Source organism: Cupressus sempervirens, chromosome 11 (genome assembly GCF_028749045.1).
Source record: "Cupressus sempervirens isolate cs-2001-9-10 chromosome 11, ASM2874904v1, whole genome shotgun sequence".
NCBI lineage: Eukaryota > Viridiplantae > Streptophyta > Pinopsida > Cupressales > Cupressaceae > Cupressus > Cupressus sempervirens.
This window is the reverse complement of record NC_143128.1, coordinates 153,290,808-153,300,096: the sequence shown is the minus strand read 5'-3', so window position 1 is coordinate 153,300,096 and position 9,289 is coordinate 153,290,808.

Genomic DNA, 9,289 nt, shown 5'->3' with positions numbered 1-9,289 from the left:
TGCATTTTCTTCATTCTATAACTCGACATCTAAATGTAGCTTAGTTCCTAAATGTAACTCGGCATTCACAAATTGTGACTTGGCAATTATTGAGACTTGTTGTTGGTTTGCAACTTGATTTGTAGCATCTTCTTTAGTAGGCATTCCTTCATAGAAGTATACAAATGATTTTTATTCTTCTAGTTCCTTTGTAGGTTCAGCCTCATGTACTTCTATAAAATCATCAAAATTCACATTTGCACTTTCCACAATTTTGTTAGTATTAGTATTTAAACACTTATAATCTTTACTTCTTGTGAAGTGACCAAGGAATATACCTTCTTCACTTTTTGCATCAAACTTTTCACTCCTAACATCCTTAAGAATATAACATTTTCTTCTAAATACCTTAAAGTATTTCACATTAGGTGGATATCCATACCATAGTTCAAAAGGTGTTGAATAAGTACCTTTCTTGACTTGCACATGGTTCAAGGTATATATAGTAGTACGTACAGCTTCTCTCCAATATTTTAGAGCAACATTCTTTTCCATAATAAGTGTTCTGGCATAGTCCATTATAGACCTATTTCTTCTTTTAGCAATTCCATTTTGTGGAGGGCTCCTAGGTGTAGATGTCTATCTTTCGATACCTCTATCATTATAGAACATTTCAAACTCATTTGAAGTGAATTCTCCTCCTTTGTCTGATCTCAAGCATTTTAGAATTTTACCTATTTCTTTTTCAACTCTTGCCAAGTACCACTTAAATTTATGAAAAGCATTAGATTTTTGTTTTAAAAACATGATTCTCATCATCCTAGAGTAATTATCAACAAATAGTGTTATGTACTTATCTCCTTTGTAGCTTTGCACTTCAATAAGTTCACATAAGTCAGTATGAACAATTTCTAGTATTTCTTTAGAGGTATAAGCTCTACTTTTAAAGCTTGACTTTTTCATCTTGCCTAGCTGACATTGCTTGCATATTATGTTATCAGGTTTCATCAACTTAGGAAAACCTCTAACTCTTTTCATGTTGTTGATTCTAATCAGATTAACAAAATTAACATGACATAATCTCTTGTGCCAAATCCATACATTATCAAATTTTACAATAAGACAAGTAGCATCTTGTATATCCAAATAGAACATATTACTTCTAGTTTGATCACTTTTTCCAATCAAGTTTCCATTTGTATCATATATCTTGGAATTTTTATTTTCAAACTCAATTTTGCATCCCAAACTATTCAATTTTTACATGCTTAACAAGTTATAATTCAATCCTTCAACATAGTAAACATTGTCACATGAAATCTTGTATGTGAGTTTGATAGACCCTTGTCCTTTTATCAAACATGGTGCATCATTACAAAACCTTACACTATTTTCATCATAACAAGTTAAGGTAACAAACTTACTTTTGTCTCTAGTCATGTGATGTGAGCATCCACTATTAATGGTCCATTTATCATTCGTGTTCACACAAGTCCCAAGTGCAGTTGCCTCATCCTCATCAGATTCATCCTTCATTACAACATATACCACTTCATCATCATGTTCATCAGAGTCATGCTCATTAGAAATGTAGCATGACGTCTTGCCTTTGTCTCTGTAGTCTCTACCATCATCTTCTCTTCTATTTTTGTGCTTGTTTCCTTCTTTGTAGTTCTTCTTTTGTGTAGATCTTGCAGCAATATGACCAACTCTATTGCAATTGAAACAAATGATGGGTAACTTACCTTTGAACTTACATTTTCCTTTGTGAAATCTTCTTGCCAGCAATTCTTCCAATTGTTCAATGTCTTACTCATCTATGTTGTTGTCACTAGATTCATATTTTATCTTTCTTTTCTTCTTCTTTTGCTTTACCTCCTCAAAATCCTTCAATAACATTTTTTCTTTGAAAGCTGATTCAATACTTTCTGGTTTGTAGTTGTCAAAATTAGATGGCTCAAAAGTAGTGAGCCTACCTACCAAACCTTCAAGGGTTAAATCATTTCCTAGTATACATCTTAATTCTTGGATTATAGAAACTATAATGGCATAAATAGGAAATAATTTCCTCAATACTTTTCTTAGTACAGTATCATCATCTATTTTACTAGTAGCACCTTTTATTGCACTAACAACTTATTTTATTCTAGCAACATATTGAGCAATATTCTCACCTTCTTCCATTCTCATGTCATCAAACTTACCTCTGAGACTCTCTGACTTGGCTCATTGAATATTTTTGTCTCCTCCATAGATGGTGGCTAGGGCATCCCACATCTTCTTTGCACTATCATGACCTTTGATATCATCAAATTCAGCATAGCTTAAGGCAGAGGTAATCTCTAACATCATCTAAGTGTGTTCTTTCTTTTTCTTCATATCTTTAGTAGTTAGGGCTCCTGTTGGATCAACATGCTCTATTAAAAAGCATGATCTCCAAGTCCTCCAAGGTGTAGCTTCATCAAACTTTTTAATACAGGAAAGTTATCTCTATTGAGCTTGGGTACTTCTCTTTTTGACATCTTAATCTTGATCTTTCATCTTCATCTTGATTATTGGAATTCCTTTAGAATAATTGAGAGGGGCATTGAATTAGTTATTCAAGGTCCAAATGTACAAATAAAACTTTTTACAATTTAGTGAACCCATAAAACATTCGTACCCATGCATGCATTCATTGTCCATCAAATAAAACTTATATGTTACTATCAAATCAACATGCAAAAATATAAAGCATGAAACACAACACATTCATCAACACATTTGACACAATGATTTAACGTGGAAACCCAATTTGAGAAAAACCACTAGTAACATGCTACTCCTTTTTCACTCTTCTGAAGTGATGCCCTATTAAAGCCCAACCCTATCAAAGGTTACAATACACATTGTTAAATGTGATCCGCTTAAGGGATTTCAATCACCCTATTAAAAGTGAGCCTTGTTGGAGGACTTTAGGCCATTCACTTGGAATGTCACCTTGTTAAAGGATTTTCTAATGACTATTAAGTCAACCTTACTCCAAAGGATTTACCCTAGATTGATACAATTGTTAGAAAGTAATAATAGAGCTTTGATCGAAAGTAATAACAGAGCTTTGATCTAATACAACTTACAACCTCACTTGTAGATTATAGATCTTTTTATAGTCCTCAACTCTACTTGGCTTCCATTCTTTGCAACTCTGATAGCTTGTTCACCTTTCAAGCATTCATCCTCTTAAGCCTTCTTTCTTAATATACCATTGCAAACTCTTCTCTTGGGTCACTTGATGAAGAAAAACCCTTTTTTCCTTCTCCTTATTAGATTATTGCACCATACTCTCTAACTCTTTTGCTTCATGACCAGACATTCCTATATATAGGAAATTAGAACATTTTCTTGCTCATTATCCATTTTCTAAATTATAATTTTAGATGGATTAGGTAGGATACAATGTATCTACCCCATATCTTGCCTTTTCTAGAAACTTCTCTTAGAATCCATTTGAATTCGCCTCTAAAATGGTTTACATAAGATTTTGTGCCACCAACTCATCAATCTTATTTTCCTCCTAGTTCACAAGTTCCAAGAAAATAAACTTGTCATCTTTTACTTGGAAAATCTTCAATCTTTGTCATAATGTAGTGATTCAACATTATCAATATTTTGATTCTCGGTAGATATTGTGTCACTCGAAATCAACTATAAAATCACTTGGCATCAACTAGATTTTACTAGTGCTCAACATCAACTAAAAATTATTCGGCATCTACTATCTTGCTTGGCATCCACTATAATTTGTTTTCATTTGGCTCCAACTAACTTTTTGCTCAGCTTGAACTAACTTAGCTCAGTGCTTACTATCCACTTGGTAAGGCTTGGAAAATGAACTTTGTTTAACTTATTCTTCTAAAATTTCTAAGTGTAGCCAACCATTTTGTAACCTCAAGTAGATCATCAATACATTCTATTATCATTGTCTTAACTGATCTTTGTACTTCATTACATACTCATAACTCAACCTTTCCTCTAGGTATTTTTGTTAGATCTTGTTGATCAAATCTTCCTCATCAATCAACTAAGTGCTAGTACTTGAAACATATAAGTAATTGTCTTACCAAAAAATGACAAGTTTGACATCAGTGACAAAACAATGATTGAAACACATAGTCTTCTTCAACAATCTTTTCAATCAGATATCAACAAAGGATAGATTGAAGGAAGGATGGCCCCCCGTGGCAAAGAATATTTGCAAGAGTGGAATTGTACACGTAGTGTCTTTCCCTCCTACCTTGCCTTGTCTAGAGTTGGTAATGGAGTGTGCATATTGATTTGATATTGCTACCAGGTCCATCATTTTTTATGAAGGGAAAAGAGTGTTGGCTAACATCAATTGACAAGTGGTCAAAGAAGTATTCAATATTCCCTAGTATAGAGGCATGACAATGGTAATGATGGTTCAAACAACCAATTTCTTTTAAGGTAACTAAGAGGCCTACTTCATTCATCTAAAGTAGAATTGGTTAAAGGAATGCAAGAAGGGAGTCACCAAGTCATCAAAGCTCACCAAGTTAGATTTATAACTAAAGTATGGTGACCTAATTGTGCTTCTCAATCAAATCATGACTGTGGCTCAAGGTATGAAATTTGAGAACTGGATGTAGTACTTTATTGATGAAATTGAAAATTGAAAGAGAAATTTTGATTAGGCTATAATTATAAGTGAAAATTTAGAGTTGCAACTTAGGACAGTGCAAAATTAAAAGAAATTCTACATGGGGTCCTATCTTTTCTATCTGATTGCAAAATTATATGAAAGTCCTAGACTTAAGGCCCTAGAAGAGATTGGTAATGGAGTGGGGCAATTTTCGGTGCATGAGTGTTATCCATAGCTTCATTTGTACAACAAAAAAGATTATAAAATATTCTATGACACCTTTTTCCATGGAGACAATAAGGATATTACAAGGGACACCTACTTGGAGGTTCTCATTGGAAGTGGAAGCAAGAATTAAGAAGTATGGGAGTTGGTTCATCTAATTTCTACAATCTCCCAAGAGACTCCAAGGTATCCACCTATCAAGATAGTTTTGATGGAGTTGACTAGGAAACTTGAGAATTCTGAAAAAATATGAAACTTAAAGATGAGATAGGATTACCTTCTTATTTGGAATAGGCAATGATACATGCCCCAATTCGATCACCTTTACAGCTATGGAGAAAGAGTTAGAGTGATATCATCTAGGATGGTATTATCAAGGCATCTCACAAAAACACATTCAAACACATTCCTACTATAGAAGAACTTTGGGCCAATGCACAAGATGACTTTCATGTGAGGAAGCTAGCTTTCTCAAGATTGTCAATGGGCATGATGAGGGCAATTAGATGGAGAGGCCTTGATATTCTCAATCAGCTAGAAGATTGATGAAAATGTCCTAAGAAAATATTATGATACAGTGGATGGAATAGAATTGGGTCTAGAACAATGATCCTTCCTTAGAGGTAGTTACAAGGAAAGTTGATCTATGCACTAAGTCATGGTAGAATGAGAAGTTAAGAAAATTAGAAATTCAAAAGGTATACCTTACTTATGAGAAGGTGAAACTAGAGGAAGAAGGTCCAGCAGAGTTAGTTAGATAGAAAGGTGGAGGCAGTAGCCAACAATGAAGAGTAGTTAAGAGCAGGAAGAGAAATTTGGAGCATTTTCAAGGGATAGAGAGATAGATTATAGTGCTATCAAGGGAGAGCATAACTAAGGCTATGAGCAAGGAGATTAATACAAATAGACAAAGGGTCTAGGTAGAGGTGAGATTTGATTCGGAATCAAGTGGTTATAGTAATAGTATTGAATACTCTCCTCTCTTAGAGAATCAAAATGGAGATGATATGAAACTCACTAGTGAAGAAGAGGATGGGGCAATTGATTTTGAGGAAATAAACTAGGTGCCTAAGGTTGTTGGTGATGCTTTGCTAGTCAAACCAAATCCTGACTTGGGGAGATGTAGTACACCACTATGGTTAAGGCAAATGCTTATGCCAAGAGGTCAAGTGGTGACTATCCAAACAGTTGAAGATATTCAAGGGTTAGTAGAAAAGAAGGATAGTGAGAAACATAAAAAAATTACAAAAATGGTGGCAAAAGTAATCAGGAGCAATGATGAGGTTCATCAAAAAGTTTAGGTTGCTATACTGAAGGTTAGCAAGGTCGTGGATGAGATTGTAGCCCAAGAATGACATAGTAGAGAATAATTTGGGAAGAATCATGGATGACATGGAATGTGAGGATATCCAAGAAGGCATTGTTTAAATTAGGGATATGTTGAGGAAGGAAAATGAGAGGATTGTAAAGTTGGAGGCTGAAAACAAGTATTGGAGAGATTTCTAGCCTATCCAAAAATTGCATTAAGCAACCCTTCCTCAAGATAGTGGGAGCAACATAGAAGAGATATCGGCTCAACTACACAAAAACAAAGATTGGATCAGTGCTATAATTCAAGATGGACAAAATTGTGTGCCTTCCTTTATCTTGAAATTCAAGTCATAAGTGGCTATTAGAGACAAATTCAAAACATTTTAAGGTGAGAGGAAGGATTTCCTTCTAGTCAAGTACTTAGCCATTCCCAAGCTATAGACATTTATTGAGCTACTAGAGAGATATTTGGAGAGAACCAAGTTGGTGGATGAAGGAGGAATGGGTATAGTGGAGTCTTGGTTTATTTCCTTGACCTTTAGATTGAGGATACTTGAAGAGATATAGAATGAGATTGCATAGCATAGCCCAGGTGTCAAAACTTCTATTTCAGCCATGTTGAGCGATGTTGGAGTTGCACTTGATTTTGAAGATAATAGAGAGAGAGCATCAACAAGACAGAGTTTGAGTCAAGATTGGATGAGTTAGGGATGGTTACTATCAAGAAGAAACATTTGGACACCCTTACCTCCCTCAATTCCTTTATCAAATTTGTGAAAGAATATGAGAAGGATCATGAGAAAACACTACAAGCAACGAGCAACATGATGAATTTAACTAAGCTCAAGATGAAGCACACACCTTTCCCTCCCATGAAGGAAGTTAAAAATAGGCTAGCAAAGTTCATTGCTTTGGCTAGAAAGATGAAAGAAAATGGTAGAATTATATTAGAAGATCATTTGTTGTAAGCCCAAGTGGCAAATTCTCCTTCTTCTTGGGTATAATAGGTGTTGGATTTTGATTGGCTATCATTTTGGTGCCTTCTCATTGGTTTCAAATTTTTCTTTTTTTCATTGGTCCATTTATGAGGTGGTGTCTTCTCATTGGTCAATGTGGTGGTAACCCTAATTAGGGTTTCTAGAATTTGATCTGGATCATTGATTTTGCCTCTTAATCTCTACCATTGGTTGAAATTTTGGCCCCTACAAAAGGCCATTTTCTCTCATCTGTAAAGGGTTGAAGAATTTTTTTTGTTAAGATAATACCAAAATTGCTTCTCTTATCATTTTTGTGACTTGCATGGTGATTAAGAACACTTGGTGTTATTACATGGTTTCTACTTCCAATAGTTAAAGTTAGAGTTCATTAAAGTTGTTAAAGTAGATTTCATTTCATGAAAGTTTATGAGTAAGAGTAAGATTAGATGGATAGTTGCATGGTGATATTAGTGGATATTTGATAGGGATCCATAAACTAGGCCAGTAGCATTCTAGTGGCTTTCTCGGAAGCCTTGTGTGGTAATCTAGTCTTTTTTTTCTTGAATCATTACATCTATAGAGGTAAAGCCACTGGTAAGCTTTCATCATATTTGATCCCTGACCATTTGCTAATCATTCCATTCATAGGAGTAGAAGTATATCAGTGAATAGTGTAGTAGTTGGAATTCATTCTATAAGAAAGTTTGAAAATTAGAAGCATTGTTGGTGTACATACCATCTATCATCACCATCAACATTATTTGGCGCTAGTATACATTACAAAACTAGATCTCATCATCATCACAAAAAAAATTTTGACACCTTGAAAGAACAATGTAAACCTGCCTATGTGTTTAGCTAGCAAATTACATTAATATAACTTAGTTAGTATCCATAGGTTTAAGGAACATTGGAGTTTTTCTCATGTCTTCATGTGTATTACTTTTCAAGAGAAGGTTGAGTGTCTGATATTTCATATCAAGTATTTGATTCCTATACGTTATATAGTGGTACAAAACTGACATCAACAATTTTTCAGCAAGCCATGTATCCTCCTAGAAATTAACCTAATTGCCATCACCCACTAGCCACCTCACACCTTCCCTCAAAAAACTTATGTTTCTCAATATATTACCCCAAACCTTAAATCCCATTAGAAGATCATTTCTCTAGATGTAGTGAGAAAAATTCAAATTTCCTAGAAACTTGGCTTTCAAAATTTTATACCAATTGACCTCCTCATTTATTAGATTCCACCCCATCTTCATGAGAAGCACAAAATTCAAATCAAATATCCTTCTAACTCCTAAATCTCCTCAACTCTTAGGTTTTACAAACTATGTCCCAACTAACCAAGCTTGATCTATTCTTCTCACTCTCACCCTACAACCAAAGGAAATTTCTTTAGATTTTCTCCAATTTATCTGCCATGCCTTGAGTGATTTTGATTAGAAAGAGGAAATACATAGGAATCCCTTGAAGAGATTAAATAAGAAGTTGAAGCTTACCCACACTAATTAGGGTTCTACCTTTCCAGCTGATCAACTTCTTTTCCATTTTTTCCAGAACGGTATTCTAAAAGTTATTACCTACATCTTTCGTGGTCAAAGGGAGCCCCAAATATGTATCAAGGAGTAAGGCACTATTACACCCCAGAATGTTTAAGATCCTTCACTAAATATCTAGAAGAGTGTTAAAGAAGAACACCTTTCTTTTATCCAAATAAATTTTCTTTCCTGCATTAATCACAGAAACTTCTAAGACAAATTTCCAAGCCTTAGCTTCCCTCATAGAGGATTCCCCTCTTAGGAAAGGGTCATCCACAAACTATTGTATCACCTATGGCAGAAGCATGGAAGTAGGCTTAATACCTTTGATCTCCCCACCTTGCACCTTTCTTAGGAAAGCCCTACCCAACACTTCCACCACCATAATGAATAGGTAAGGAGAGATAGGATCCCCCTATCTTAGTCCTCTCTGCCCACCAAAGTTCCCCCAAGGTGAACCATTCATCAATAATAAATAATTAACATTCTCTATCATTGATTTAACCATCCTTATAACCTTCTGACTAAAACCAATTTTTTACCATAACATCATACAAGAAGGTCCAATTGATCCTATGATAAGCTTTTGAGATATCAAGTTTCAAAGCCAT